Source organism: Varroa destructor, unplaced genomic scaffold (genome assembly GCF_002443255.2).
Source record: "Varroa destructor unplaced genomic scaffold, Vdes_3.0 BEIS01000003.1, whole genome shotgun sequence".
In the NCBI taxonomy this organism is placed as follows: domain Eukaryota; kingdom Metazoa; phylum Arthropoda; class Arachnida; order Mesostigmata; family Varroidae; genus Varroa; species Varroa destructor.
Window position 1 is genome coordinate 26,557,451 of NW_019211456.1, and position 16,511 is coordinate 26,573,961.

A 16,511-nucleotide genomic window follows, 5' to 3' on the forward strand; every position below is an offset into this window, starting at 1 on the left:
TCTGAATGTCTAACAGTGTTCTCTGGGACAGGTAGTCGGATAAAATTAGATGATGCACCGTTAAACAGGAAACGCTTAGTCCTCAGACGTTTTCCGGGAACCTGGAGGAGAATTTCGTAGAAATTAATTTACCTTTACCAATCTAATAGGTCTACGAAATCGGCAAAAAACGGAAAAGGGCTCACATTTATTTGTAATTGAGTGAATCTGGATGGATGAGCAGCTCTTGTTTGACAGGGCATGAATACGCTACTGGGGCCGTCTGTAGCGTTGGTCAGTATGGAGAGACTAGGAAATGTCGCTTTGTCGCGACACCCCAGGGACCCAGCCGCCGTGAGCGGATCCAATTGTAAAGTCAAGCAAACAAAATGAAATAGCTTGCCACTCTATGCGTATGGCTGTAGGATGATAACTGGATCATCGGAGTCCATTGGGAACTGTACTGTCGATTACTGCGCTTCGCTCAGAAAGCGAAAGTTCTCTTTGAAACTCCGACGAATTAGACTAGCAATCACACCTCTGCACCTTCCTATGGGCACGACCCCCCTAAATTGGGACTTTTCCTTATGCTCTGTTTCTAGGAGTGACTGTAAATAGAAACAAATAGTTTAATTGAATGTTACATGTGCTAGAAGCGTGACGTCTGGTGGTCATGCTCATTCAATATAGCCATTATCCACCGATATTAGTTTTAATTTGGGATCAGATCTACTTAGTAGTCAAATACTTTCTAAACTGTTGAATTTAGACTTGCTAATGTGCTACCTAAATCCTTGCTATTGTCTTTCAAGAGCCGTCCGGTCGGCAATTGATGCAAGCGCGTGTTAGGAAACAAAACTGAAAGTTAATGAAAGATGCCGAGATAAGGGCTAAAGTCCAATACCGGGATGATTTGCAGCCAACAATACTGTTTGCATATCTGTTATAGATAATACTTGTTCATACATAATAAAATTACCTAGCGTATTTGTTTATTATATATAATACACTTTTCTGTGCATATGAAAGCCATATATTACTGAAGGTTAGATCGCTCATAGCATCTATCTTTCCAACGAGATTTCGCCTATTGCCTAGCATATGGTAAAGCGGAGAATCGTACATTCTTCGTAGAAATCCCCATATTTCCGAAACGAGCAATTTTCCGTCAAGCTATCAAGGTTCCACGTAAGGAAAGGCTAAGAAATCGCCCTAATCTGGACTTGTTCATTCTGTTTCACTTCGGAGAACCGCACATAGCCGTTCGTACCAGTTACTCTCGCATACGTACGATGTTTCGTCAACTTTTAGTTTTTAGATGATGCACTTGTTGCCGGTTCCTTAACTGGCTGTTCCATATACAAGTGTAGGCTTATTTGCGACAACATTAGACCCGATAGAGCAATTTTGCGGAGTTCAAGACTGGCAGCGCGAGCTTTTTTTAGAAATGAACGCACCCCTCAATAAATATACTTACAGAATCTGATTCAGCTAGAAGTGTTGGTCCAGAGAGACGGAGAACGAGCGTTACCTGTCGGCAGACGTGCCCATGGCTGTTCACCCCGGAACATATTCGCTTAGGTAGTTTTGTGAGAAGAAATGAATTTTTATTAGGACCTTTCGCGTTCTCATACAAATATAAACATTTTACCTATCGTCGCACAGCTACACGGGGTTGCTTGGATAAAGATCATAACCTACTTCGAATAGGACAGTTTTAGTTTTGGTTTGGATATCAATAATGCATCAATATATGAACTTCTGCATATAAGCTGTAGGCGTCATTGTCCCTGCAGTATAAATTGAGAATTAAGTTGCTTTGTGCCTTCTCAGTTTTCGCACTTCATTTGCCCATAGTTTCAACAAATACTATTATATTACGGCTACAAGGCAAGCTAGCATGCCCTTTACTGGCAACTGGAAACGAAAGCTCGGCTCTAAAGCGATAAAATAACTAGTATTATATGCTAACAACATGGCTATAAAACAACAATAATAGCAACGGCTATATAAGACGCGACCTTGTGTTTAAAAGTGCATTTTCACTGTCTACGTTATTTCGATTTTTATAGAAAAAAAAAATTGACTCAAACCTGCCTAAGCAAACTAAGGCGTTCTGCCGTGCAGAACGAGGCCCTTATAACTAATTGAATGACGGTTAACGAAGGTCCATATATGATTCAGCTATATATAGCTCTATAAGAAAAAATCCGATAGCCAACGCAAACTAATTGTAATCCTCAACAATGCCGGTCGCACATAGCAGACATTGTGAGAGCCCTCCTCTTTGAAGGTAAAGTCCTCCTGCACTGATTATATTCCCCAAAAATCACTTTGAGGAATTAGCATCTTTTTTACATTTCGTCAGCGTACATTTTAATTTCGAACATGGCTGGCTTTGGCGCTCAGTACCAGATCTGGAAATTTCTGGTGAAAACGGGTATAAATATGAGTTGGTTGGGAATTAGGTCGGAAAGAGTTTTGTTAGATGAAGAATACATCTGCTTTAATCTAATGAACGTTTATAAATACGTATAAAGGTGATTGCTTAAAATCTTTGAAGCATACATCTTTTCCCAGTTCAGTATTTGAGGCCAAGATTTGCTAGTCATGAAGTGGCGTTTAACTGAAGAAACCCTAAATAATATTTTAGAGTATATTGTAAACTATAAAGCACTTGATCGAGTGGGAAATACAGACTAAGCTTACCTGTTTGCATATACAAAAGCCTACCTTTAAAATCGTGAAAATTAAGTTCACGAACCACTCCCTCGCCCTATTTATAACTGTCACTTTTAGGCGAATGGCCTCACTATAAAAATGCTCGTCTGTATTCATTTTAACAAAGTAAATATGATATACATAAGGTAATTTTTGGACGTTAAACGTTCTAAGGAGAAGCTAGGAGCTAACAGGCCTCTGTGTGGCCCAACAGAGACTGACATGGAAGAAGGCTTACTCAACAAGAACAATACGAAAAGACAGCGCCAGCAATAACGAAAACAATACATAGAACAGGGATGTTAAAATTAAAGAATTCATTAATGTTAAAAAAGGAATAAAAACATTCCTATTTTGTGTTCTGTATGGCTCTGGGTACCTTTAATAGAAATACATGCCCGTGTCTGTAATCCGTGTAATAGGCAGGAAACTTTCGACTGGTCCTTCTTTGGGAATTCTGATCAATGCGCGTGATTAAAAGAATGACAAACTGATTATTTATAAGACGAAAGAACATCGGCATCAGATCGATTATCGACAAGGCAGTGAACTCTTACATCGAGATGCTCGTTTCTCGACAATCGATTAAACCCAGCCACCTCATTCAAGTCAATCAATCACGGTCGCCTCATATTGGGATAACATCAGGAATATGAGACCTGAAACAAAACATTAGATCGATCTCTACCGCAGGTAACGTAAACATGCGTTACATAAACTAAAGGTGATCTACTTCTTTTCATTAATAAACATTTGTTGGTGTGACATGGCAACGTCTTACTCATTGAGCTAACGACCGACAAACTAAGCAAGAAACGAGTAGATTCAAGGGGTAGCTATCGTCACCCTGTTGAGAACCTAATTTTAGTTACAAGGTTTCGCCCATAAGATCTTTGTATTATACCTACTCCGTTCGGTTTACTATATGTTGGAGATTTAAACTAAAAAAAAAAAGAAATCAAAAAGCTTCTTTAATATTTGTTTTTACCTGTTTAATCATTCTATAAACTGTTAATTTTAATGCCTACTAAATGAGATAAAGTGGCCACGATCGAGCAAGAGTTTTTTTGTAGGTCTATGAACCTCATTAACATCTCTCGATAATCCGTTGTGTACGGCAAATATGACACGTAGTCGCCGCTTCTGGGAAACGTAACATTTCTTCAAATTAAGCAATAATTATCTGATATTCTGACTCACATTGTACTTTTCTTTGTACTGCACTTCATCACGTTGATCACGTAGAAAAAACTACCTTAAATATTTCTCTCTGGTTATTCTACGTTGGCTTATTATAGCTTGTTTGCACTGGCTATGTCTCTATGTTTTGCTATATATACGGAGCATTCAAGTATTTGTATAAAATTACCTGCTTTCTTTTTTTGTACCTTGTTTGCGCACTGGACCGGGAGATTGATAACAGACGGGAAACAACCTATTCCCCTTTGGTTATCCTGGTACTTTTGCCGAGTAATAAAAGCAATGTTATTGTCCGATGATGATGTGTGGTTGTGAAAACTTCGGCGTGCAAAAAATACCCATAGAATCCGATGGGATACCTCTCGCTCTTATGGCTCTTAAAACACTCTTTATGGCTGTCTCGGATGCGAGTCATCCATACACGGTGCCCGAATAGTTTGCCAACAGTATCAAAATAAGTAGGATCAAAATAATCGATCTTCTGTGCACATCAGCTTCGTTGTTTAGTATGACAAAGGAAACAAACGAATTCTGTCTTTCTATAGATGTTCCTAGAATCATAGTGTTGCGTTAATTGTTACGCGTAGAAGTGTCTTTAGTTGCGAATACTTCAAGGGTAAACAGACTCAAAATATGACTACTACTTCGTAAATTGTCCTAATTTTACTCTTCGATGCGAAACCTTCGAAAGCGGATCGATCGACCTATGCTACTTCTTTCGTGTTCCACTTGCGCGTGCAATGCTGACCCTACTGCATAAGCCAAGAAAACTGTTCCCTCAAACACCCGATCCGCAATTCACTATTTCATATACTAAAGATTTTTTAGTATATTCAATCCATTCTTCCTTGATGCGCGATGAATGTATATTTTTCATTCTGCGTGTATGTCTGTACGTGGGAGACCTCTGCACGTTGGACGTGCAATAACACATAGTGGCGCCTATCTAACATTGGTCGAATGGCAGGTCAGTCTTAATCCCGTTTTGTTCTTTTCATACTGCATCCACCAGTAGCGATTTATTTGTCGCTCCAACTAGGCTAGCATTGACCGCTCCCAGGTGAACCCCACCATTTTCTCTCCTACGATCCACAGTCGTATGTGTCGCCCTTACCGCCGCATACACAGAGCTATAAGGACGTAGTAGTTGCAGTAATTGTCATTTTGTGACTCCTTCTGTCCCAGCAGAATGCTAGCGAGACAGCGACATCTGGTGGGTAGAAGGTCGATTCGGTACGATGCCGTGAACCTTAGCGGCGTTGTAGCTCGTGTTATTGTTGAAACTGTTTAACTACTTGCCGATCCAAGTGGCCATCCATCCCTGCTGGTAGACGGTAGAAGTAGGGCTTGGTAGAACTCGAAGTGTTATGCCACATTCGGCTCTGGCAAGGCGATACGTACGACTAAAGAAGAAAGGAGGTGATCAAAGCCAATGGGTGTTCAATGGGGCGCCCTGTCTCTGATCACCTACCACTCAAAAAGGAAAAACGTAATGACCAGATATGAAACAAGCCAGGCAACCTTAATAAGATAACCTAGCTCAAAGGAACAGCTGGTTGGCTAAATCCGACAACTGGATTTGGCTTGCTCACCCTCATCTAAGGCTAAGGCGAAACAAGGCTCATAAAACTGGTTGAGATGTTCTATTGTATATATGGCTTCAAGACGACTGCTCGAATCCGCCACTTGTCATATTTCCCATGGCAGCCATGATAATCGATTGTAGAAACCGTTTACTCAAACGGAGAACTAAATGCCGACAAACTAGTTGGTATTGTTAAAACGCATCATGATCACCGCGTTTTTATTCTTTAACATTCGTCTTCTGTGTGAAACTAATCGAGATATTTTATTACCTCGTTTACAAACTTTGCGGCCGTGTGTAAACGGGCAGATGCATTTACGGGTCGGGTCTCGGCACCGAGCAAGGTATGGGTATTATAATATTCTTGTACAGCAATCATTTCCCAATGCGTATCGTAAAATCATATGCTAAAAGTCCTTTGCGATAGTGAACATTATTATTGCGACCAGGATTGAAACTGAACGTTTACTAAGCCTCTTCATTGGCGCGTTTTACGGAAGTCCTCAATCAAAGAATGCAAATTACGTTAGCCCAAGTTACTCTGACCCGGTTTAGCTACTATATAAACTCCTGAAGTCATTATACTAGTATTAGTACTATTATATCGCCTATTTTTGCATACTGGTTTGAACCTGGGTGGATCCGTGTAGCTAGCGTGCTGTGGTCTCTTCATATATAAAATGTTTAAACTTTTTCAGTATATTCATTGTAATGTACGTCCCGGTGAAATAACGTTTACAATCCAAGTTGCAAGTTCACTGGTCTAGCGCTATACATACGTGCGGCTGTTTAGAGACGATTGTTCAAGCCATTGATGAAAGCAGTTTCACTTCAAACACCTCACTTTATGTAGTCGAATAGTTGTTAATATTCTCTGGCTTGTTACGAGCTTCGTGGAACAGCGGACTGTTTAGTGTTTGCATAACGTAGATCGAATTGCCATAGACCAACAAGCTTCAATAGATTCGAACAAATCAAAAGAAGATCTAGTAAAAAGGACAACTTACTTAAATTTCACTTAGATTCGATGACGGCGCACGAAGGATGAGTAGCGGTGGAGATTTCAGTCCGACTGGCGGTTACGTGACTTGTACATCCAGGTTTGTTTCAGATTAGGTCTCTGATGCTAGGTGTAACAAAACCGTACTTTTAAGTCTAGAAATTACAGCTAGAAAAAGGTAAAAACGTAACGTGACGGCGTATTTCACTGGTCAGACACAGACGGAATCCTTGCTATAAGTAGATATTTAATATTTCTCTTTATTAGCGTCATTCCGACAACCTACCAAGCGGGCTATTTGAATTTTCAAATAATGTTTGAACCAAGTTGATTCATTTCAGGACCGCTTAGGCTCACATTCTTCTTTTATTATTTTCCTTTATGAGCATGCACTGCCTCGTCATCTTGTAGATTCTGAATAGACCGCTTACTCATTGTTAGCAATTAGAAAGTGTGATACCTATATAGCAATGATACAGCAAGAGAGGAAGTAAAAAAAGCGAATTATAAATAGTCCTCACTTATGTTTTTCATTATCAATTAAGGCTGATGTGAGATCGGGAAAATAGACCGTATGCAATAGACAGAAGCTAGCTTTGAGCAGGAACTATATGCATTGCTATTGAACCACTTTTTTTTTATAACTCATCTACGTTATAATCGGCCCAAGGAGAATCGAACCGAATTATACTATCGTATCTTTGTTCCGAAACGTTTTCTAGCAGTCGTCTGGTAGTTTTCTTTGCCTCTCCCTGATGGTGGTTTAAAGCATTTGTATTTCTATTAGTAAACGTATGCTAATGTTACTTCCGTACTTCACTGATCTGTCAACGGTCGATTTAGACATAGTAGTAGTGCGGCGTCTATTTCAATAGGTAGCAAAGGGAACGTCAAATCAAACTGGGTTTGCTTACCGGTGCAGGCATTAGTATCGTTATTAGACTTAGTTTTTCCATAGGGTAACGAAGATATTACAAATATATGATATCACCGACGGCGCTTTCAGCCATCAGTGCCCTTAAAAAGCTAGGGGCTCGTAAAAAAAGGATACAATATTGTCTAGATCATACCTACCATATCGCTCTTATTATTTACCTTGAAGGTTGAACGCGGATTAAGAGTCGGATCCCTGATCTGACCCGCGTGATATTATGTTTTCTGTCGAACCGAAACCTCTTCAGTAGGTAAATAAAGGCAGACGGACAATTTGATGAGTGGGGACAACTTCAGCTGTAAACTGAAATTTTTCCTAAACATCGTTCGATTTTCTACTGATGCAAAATTATTAGGACTTATAAGGGTAAATTGTCTAATTGCAGAAGTGTACTCATCCGTTGGTCTTCGCATCCATTGGAGGCAACAAAACCACAAACGGATATAAAAACTTCGTTTATTTTGAATACAGACAAATTTGTCAATGCTTTAACAGATGGAGGGTATATGCAATATTTATCATTGTATGACTTCTAAAGAATTTGAGAAAAATTTCTGCAACCCAATGTGGAAAATCCGCAATGCGGATTAAGTTGAATAAATTGAGAATTCATCGGATAAGGTGCAAGAGTGTGCTTTGGGAAATTGGATAGCCTACGCCTACTTAGGTATGCTGCATTGTTCGGTGCGTGACTGATCTGAACGAAACTCTAGAGTTTAAGCAGGCTACTATTGCCTCAGTTACTGTTATTAATAAAAACGTATTTAATTAATAAGGGAATGCATCTTGTTAAATGACCTGTGAGCTGTTTTGACCCAAGTCCGAAGCCGTGACCGGTGCGAAGTGTACCTACGTTACTTAAACACAGCCCTCGAATATGTGTATTTTTCAATATTATTCGTCAAATACTCGTCTCCTCGCACTGCATCTGAACCCACGATTAGGACTGTGATTGGAGGCCTCGCCTCCGCAGTCCTTCTGACCTGCCTTCTTCGTCGATCCCTCTAGGATTGGCTTCACTATTAATACCATTTAAGGCGAAAACCTGGGAAAAACCTAGAACTGTGATTTCAGATGCGCTATCTTTCGCTGAGTCTTCCTCAAAGATAGATTTCATAGCGTGTCAGGTAGACAAAGCATTCGAAACCGATTGCTTTCAGTCTAAGGCAAGTCTGTGTAACTTAAGCCTTCGCGTGATGGCTTAGGCGGTACACATGTCATCTTTGAATGTAGCGTAATCGAACGTTGATTTTCGAATCGTTCGCTTGTTTCCTGTTATGTATGACACAAAAGATTATCGTATACCCTGGCCGGCACGAGCTGTTTTACCTTCACTTAAGAGAACTATAGATGAGTAAACACCATAGTTTTTTTGCTTGTAAGCATATCGGAAAAACGCTATTTGTAGGGTACAACATTCTCGCTAACGTGGAATAGAACGGACGAGGGTTTTCGATAATTTTAAATGAGTTTTATGTACATCGATTACTTGTCATCCTGCTTTTTGTCGAATAGACAGATACTACTGTTATTAAACATCGAAGGTATCAAATCGCATTTTAGATATTTATAGATAGATATAGTATCAAATCGGACTTTCTAGAGATTATTTCCAGAAGTAATGCAAATTAAAAAAAGCATATCCAAAATGGGTTCATACGGGCATTTGTTTAATTATGTTCACCGTGCCCATTTTTGGACGCATGACAAAACCTATATTGAATACTAATTTTCTAGATTATTAGTATATTCATCAAAGAATGAAGACACCTATAGATCTTCCAACAGTCATCTTTCCTAATCTGACCTACTAAGACACAGTTCTACCGGGGTAAATCTTAAGCCGGCTGGCGGTACGATCAATTTTTCGTTCTGTTTTAAGTGGCGCTATAATAGCAGTTTTTCGAAGTTATCACTAAAATTAAGTTTCTTTTTTCAATGACGTTGCTTTTTTCACTCAGACGAACAGGTGGTTGAATTTATTATTAGAATCTTCTCTGTTTTCCTTGCGAGGATATGAGCTACGTCCGATTCTTAATAGTCCTTACCGTATAATTATTATATCATATGGAAACCATAGTACAAGTACTACAGATCTGAATCGGTTTTGTTTAATTGTGTCTGAATGATTGAATGGAAAAATATAAACGAAATAACTCGAATCTGGTGGATATGGTACGAATTTCACTGTTCTACTTAAAAACTGTGAAAAATATTTCAAAGACTTATCTTAGGACAAGTTACGTGCAAACACAAAGCAGGATGGTCCTGATGACGTAGTTTTCATATTTTGTTTACATAGTTTGTACCTGAGTTTGAGATGGTTAGAATGTTCTCCTAACTAACAATAATTTTGCATTTGGCCAGTTTTTTGAAAGAAAGTAGAAAAACTTCCCTTATTTACGTGTTTCTTTACATTTCCACATTATAGACTTTTTTTTTTTTATTAATATCACTTTGCATGAGTAACTCAGATTTTTACAAGCTTGCAACCGTATGATAGTTAACTCCTTCGTAAAAGCCGTGAGTTCTTCCGCAGACGAATATGCGAGATGAAGTGGGTTTTTGGAAAAATACAACAGTAGAATATTTCAAGATAATTGCCAAAGAACATAAAACGTCCTACATAAATAACGTACTTTCTACCATACATTAGAGCAAGGGGACAATATCAGTACAACTTTATACCGTGATGCGTTGTGTCAACGGCTAAACAGATATAATTTCGAAACTATAAATGTTTACAGGAAACATAGCCGTTTCTACTGTACTTTTTAGGGGATCTAAGATCTAGGGGATTTAAGATCTATCATGGCCAGTTGATTACAAGATGGATGCTAAACGCCATAGACACTAATTGAAGACTGGGGATTAAGGGAATTTTTTTTGTGCAAGCCTCCATTAGGCGTACAACGGATGATACCGCTGTGGTGGGCGTAGACCATCTTCTGCCAGCAAATCGACATGAATTAACGGTTTAAAAGAACAATAGTAAAATGTAAAGAAAGGCACATAAGGGCGTTAACTAACTTTTCGACATGCTATGATTTTGTAAGAACTTTCTCACATATCACGTTTTTGAATAGATTTCAAATCGTCGAGAGGGCCCCGTCTGAAGTTTTGCTGTGCTTGTTTGGCCCAATGAAATTTCGAAAATGTATAAATCTGGAGACCTCGCCGTGTAGTTGCTCCTGTCCATTGAGCAATTGATTCTGTTCACCGTCAACCATCTGACCCATGGGATAGACGAAATGTACGTGACGGGCCAGTATACGAGCAAACATGTTTGAACCTTCGTAGAGCTTGTACCCGCTATAGAATATTTACATTATCGTTGAACGCTCGGCCTTTAGTCCGCAACGTGTGAAAGGCGCTAATCCTTCCTACCGATTCGCTCCGAATTTTCTTCCGGCGTTGTATTTAATACGACCTTTAATTAGCCGTGGTTGATCATTCTCTACATCTAGCCTTATGACATGAGATTCGGACTGAGCCACCCGTTGTTCTATATACTTATTATATTATATTATTTATTACATCATTATATATAATATTATTATAGAGTATTATGCAAAGGGAATCACGCGAGTGTGACGGGCAAAAAGCCCATCTAAGGAATTCACGATATGGTTTATGTTAGGTAGTTATGAAGACTTTCGCAGGAACATCTGCAAAGTATGCCTCTAACATAATAAAATATTGATGACCAAATAGAACATTGCGCATTTTCAAAATAAAACCCGCGAAGTATTATTTCGTGGTAAACCATTATATGTACTACTAGTTGTAGACGTATTTTTTGTATACCTAGGCAAATTACAATATCTGTTCGTCTTTGACTGTGCCCATAAAGAGATGTCCTACTAACCTAGCACCGTTCCTAGCGTTCGCTAATACAAAGCCTTCGACTGTCGAATAAAGCCGGTTTAAAACCTGTTGTAGGCTCAAGTGTTAAACGGGGATGTCAAACACAGCACGTAATGAATTGCATAATTTCTTTACAGATTGCTACCAGTTAAATGACGGGCCTTACAAGGTCTTAGGCAGCGGCTGCTCGGTCGACCGCGAAATGTTCCCTGAAGGCCAATCTATGCTAATTAGGGTTAAGGTGCACTGTCGGGGACCGGCCACTTCGAGTGTGCAGAACGTCACAACTGTGAAAAATGAAACCACAGCTCATTATAAAATCAGCGCCCAGAGAACAGCTTCTTTAGAGGACAACTAAAATGACTTTTGGATTTTACTTGACAAGCCAGTGCTAGAATTTATCGCAAATGGCAATGGAAAAAATAAATAGTCTTTTTTTATCTGGACAAACAATATAGGTTATTCTAAAATATGACTGTGAATACATTTTTTATGTCTTGCTTAGTGAGGCAAAAGGTCAACTCATGGCTAATCAATACATATTTTGGGTTTTTCTTCCGGTATTACTGTTAGGCGTTGTTTCAGATGGCTTATGGCGCTCTCGAACCTAAAACGAAAAGTACCCATACTGGCTGACTGGAATCCGGACCACCCCACGCATATATTTCAGTGTCAGTATATTTTATAAACTATGCCATTGTGGTATCTGTGAAGAGTCATACATAAGCTTTCAGCATTATTCCAATCATAGAACAGAGCTAACGCAATAATTTTTAAAGCGAACTAGCCGGAACGAGCATTTCACACCTACTGCTCTGAGCTAACATAGCCGTAGACGTGTATTTATTAATTAATTTTTATTGTATATATATATATATATATATATATATATATAGAGAGAGAGAGAGAGAGAGAGAGAGAGAGAGAAACACCGGCAATTACATAAAAGAGGGTTTACCTTGAATGCACTCTAAACACTGATAGCCCTCTAGAGCGCTTTCCTGCTTTCAAGTTGTCCAAGGCCGAACATTCACGTAGGCAATATGCTTTGCTTTTACGCATAGTACTCGGTCATAAAAAGACTACCCTTTCAGCACCGGGAAATCAGCTCTCCGACAATCTCTCGGAGTAATATGAAGTAGCTTCGGGCTCGATAACCACCCATTACCCGACATGGGCCCTATAGCGGGACGCTAGGAGTCACAAGAACATAGCCGATTTCCGTAACTAGGTGCACTTTTTCGTTTGAAGACCTGTGTTCTTTTTTGTCTTTATCTCAAGGGCATGATTTTGCCTCAAAGAAGGCCGGAACAGGAGCGCGATGCTACGCAGGTTTCTCGGCGACCATAACAAATCGCAGTACTCATTTTTGCAAAAAAGATAGGGAAATCGCCTGCCCCGTATCGAGGCTTGTCGGGATGCCAGTTGGTATTGCAGATCAATCAATGCTTCGTGTAAATAACGAGGAACGCAAAAAAAAGAACGGGAGCCCGGTTACTTGGCCAGTTGGGTAACTGTTCGTCGTCTGTCCTTGCTCAAGACAGTAGCACACGGCTGAGTATGTTTCGTTATGTTCACTCTGACGCTTCTCAAATACTAAAATGAGCTCGAGCGATTTCCGAAACTATTTGGTGCTAGTACAGCGTATAGCAAGCAAGCAAAAGAGCAAGTAGTTGATCCTAAACAGTGGATCTGTGGACTCATATAGGCTTGCAGTAGCAGATGTATGCCATATAAAGTGATGTTTAGGGTAACAGGAAGATTTATGACAGGCATTTTTTATCAGGCATGTTGACATAGAAATTAATACTCGTAGAACTAATATACAAGAACAGCGTTCAGGCCGCCTCAGTCGATCCATAGGTCGTTTCCCACCTGAACATCCTTTTGATTGTTTAGAAGCCATCGGGTAATCGACTTACTCCCAATGCAATTCTCGACTAAAGAAGACGTGCATTGTACTAAGTTGTAGTATATCTGAGTGAAATGGGATCCTTTCTGTCTATGCCCAACTCAAATATGTGTAGACATGGACCTTCTGTATATTTGCTTTAAGTGAAGCAACTCTTACGTGACAAGTACACGCTTTTTACCTTACCATAGACAGATGTTATAAGCTGCGATCGTTCGTCTGCTTTGGGTGCCGAAAGGGCATTGTTGTTACTACTAGCAAACTTAATCTGTTTGTGCTCCAGAAATAGGTTCAGCACGTTTACTAAAACTAGGAATTTTCGAGTGGCACAACTCAGCCACAGACAGTAGGTCTCCTCTGGTCATTACGTCTAATTAGAATATGGCCAGTCATGTCACAGAGTTGAATAAGCCAACGCCCATTAAAATTGTATCTCTCGAAGAAGTATTGTGAGCCAGATGGAAACATTTTGTATTTGCTTAGCTAAGTTATGGACTTCAGAAAACTATTTGGTACGTTGTGCTATTAATAAAAAAAGCCAGTAATCGGTCCATGCAGACGTCAAACTGCGGCTTCGAGAAGATAAAATGACCAGTTCAGGCCTAAATACGTTCGGATCAAAAGAAATGGTTATAGTCTTGGCAGATATCTAGAGATTTTTTTATTAGGAAAAATTGAACACGCTCGTTGACCTTAACTTCCGTTGGTCATATATCCTGATTTTTTAACGCCTTATCCAACCTCACACAAACAATGGTTCGGGTACCCATTGGCAATTACTTCGCTCCAGAAATAATCTTGTCCTAATTATAAACCTATGCTCTTATTAAGATATTCCAGAAATCTCCAGCGACTCATTTAAATGGCCTGAAATTCAAATGAATTTATCACTACACTGTATACATCCTATCGTTTAACTTTCCTTAAGCTCCATTACAATGGACCAATCTAGCCAATACAAAGCCACACAGATTTTACTATAACTGCATAAAGGTGATTAGAGGCTTTACACTTAGCGCCAGTTTCTCGTTGAAGTCAGCCCCAATCCAGACCTGTTCAAGTGTAAACTTCTCATATTGGAACTGTTTAAGTTCCCTGTTAGATGATCCCACCCCTTTAACGCGATGTTCTTGTACTGCCGATAACTTGTTACACTTCCGTAATTTTCTTACGAAAAACAATTTCTTTCCCAAGCTTAGCCTGAATATATTTCACATTTGACAATCCCTTTTCGCAGAAAACGTTTTCTCTATTTTTTTCGGGTTAGTTAAGTTAGTCGGGAAGTTACAAATTGCGACATGTTTTTAATTGAAAGTTGAACTCAATACAGGTCAAAATGGACATGGCACAGGTCATGAAGTTCCGCTCCGGACGTCGCCACGCTGCTATTAGCACGCTCTATATAAACGGGCCGATCTTGACCTACTTGACCAACTCTACATACATGGCTGTGATTTCAGCTACGAACGGCCGACTTTTGCAGAGCATATCACGGACGGAGTACAACGAGCGATCGTAGTAGATGCGGATATGTGAAATAGCTTCAGACGTACTGTAAGAACGGCGTTAACTCGGTACAAAACTTAGGTGGTCTCAAAAATTTCTTCAGGTGGTAAAGAGCCCAAGCAGTGAAAGAACATCCCTCATCGATGCAACTCGCAATACTCCATCAAAATCTACGTTTCTAAAACGCGTCATAGAGGTATATTGCATGTTCTTTTCTAGGCGACACATTGCTGTTTGTCAATATTGAAACTTCTCACTACCTGTGCTCACTGGTAATATATATTGCATCAGTGTATGGGAAAAGAAAATGGCGGAGATGGATCCCGGCTTTTACAACATAAAAAGGTAAACAATGTCGTCTGGGTAGGGACGAACAAACCTAATCAATACACACTTCGTGGTACATAGGTTTCACCATATCCTGTGTGGTACACTCAGTTTTCACATGCTAGACGTTACGTGTGTCGTGGGACATGTCGTTTAGCATGCCTCAAATGGCACGCGGTGGTTCCTCTGATCGGGCATATCTGATCTAAAATTCCTAAGTATCAGTTTCGTATGTTCATACAGTGTGATCGTATTTTTAAACTCATATAGTAAACATGACATTTTATTAACTCTAGTGGTAAGTAGAACTAAAAAAATCAGCTTTCTAATACAACTCTTCGGGAAATTCTCGATAGTCCAGAAGCTGTGTGGACAAATCGCCAACACAGATTAACTCTGATTCGCATTGCAACCCTTAGCAACAAGGAATTGCTCCTTTTAAAAAGGTTTTTGTCCAGCTGCCGAAATCAAAAGTACAATACACCCCAGAATGTAACCCACTAGAAGCAATGACGTTACATTGGCCGCTTATGGAAAACAGGCCACACACATAGCTAATAATATAAAAACAGATTCTTCGAGATCTACTAAAGTAGAAGCATTGGTGGCATGTTATATATTAATGTCAAAATGGAGAAAATTTACATTGTGTAGTTTAGTATATATAGTTGGTATATACACATATTAAGCAAAATTGTAGTGGCCATTGCCATTTATGAACTATATGATTTGGCAGTAGATGCTCGACTTGTAGGGGTCAATCCACTTAATTATGATATATATATATAAACTAGCTATATAATCATGAAGTTGGCTAGTTCCCGGTAAGATTGTTTAGCGGGGCTTATTGTGGAATGGCACTTGAGGGAACAGCTGTAAGGGTGCAACAGTGGAGCGTGACGCTGTACGATCGGATACGATCCTGACTTGACTTTCTCAATTTTCCCATCTGGCTATAAAGAGACAAGGACAAGCGAAGATATTCAGCCGTCGGTATTCCTTGACGTAATGACAACCTTTTGAGAAGGGGCCGGTGACCGACGCGCTAGAACGCCATAGCCCTATAAGGATGAAGACTGTTTTCTTGACACAACAGAAGTTGGTTCCTTTTGCTTTCGCAGAAACCTTGTTTATGTGGCACGTTTAAACTACCCTTGCATTTTTTGTGTGGGGAGCAGGCGAAAGACGGCTAAGTGATGGCGACACATCGGCATACGTACTAAGATCTTGCTGCACTCGAACGAATAAGTGAAACTGTCTGGCTAGCACCTTTGCATTTTATATAGCATGCTCTACATTACATAATCGACATAAAATTGCATGGAGTCGATAGGCGGCATAAAGGAAGCTACATAAGTTTGTTGATTTAATCACTTCTAAAGTAACCAAAGTATCTAATAGATAGAATACCGTATTTTAAGCAGACCTTTGCAAATACAGCAGCGGCGGGCGTTCTACCTTCAGATCAGCATCTGAAATG

At 39.7% G+C, this 16,511-nt stretch overlaps 1 long non-coding RNA gene across 2 annotated transcripts; it reads right to left on the bottom strand.

Annotated features, from left to right (window-relative positions):
* Positions 1–220: 220 nt before the first annotated feature.
* Positions 221–7,899, bottom strand: LOC111247311 (uncharacterized). Of its 2 annotated transcripts, XR_002672077.2 has the most exons (4): positions 7,581–7,899; positions 6,493–6,611; positions 4,070–5,367; positions 221–587 (listed from the first exon to the last, which is right to left on the bottom strand). It is a non-coding gene; the product is annotated as an uncharacterized LOC111247311 (long non-coding RNA). The 2 variants fall into 2 exon arrangements; XR_015323857.1 differs by lacking the exon at positions 221–587 and having other exon boundaries at positions 3,761–5,367; positions 7,581–7,708.
* Between the last annotated feature and the right edge of the window lie 8,612 nt (positions 7,900–16,511).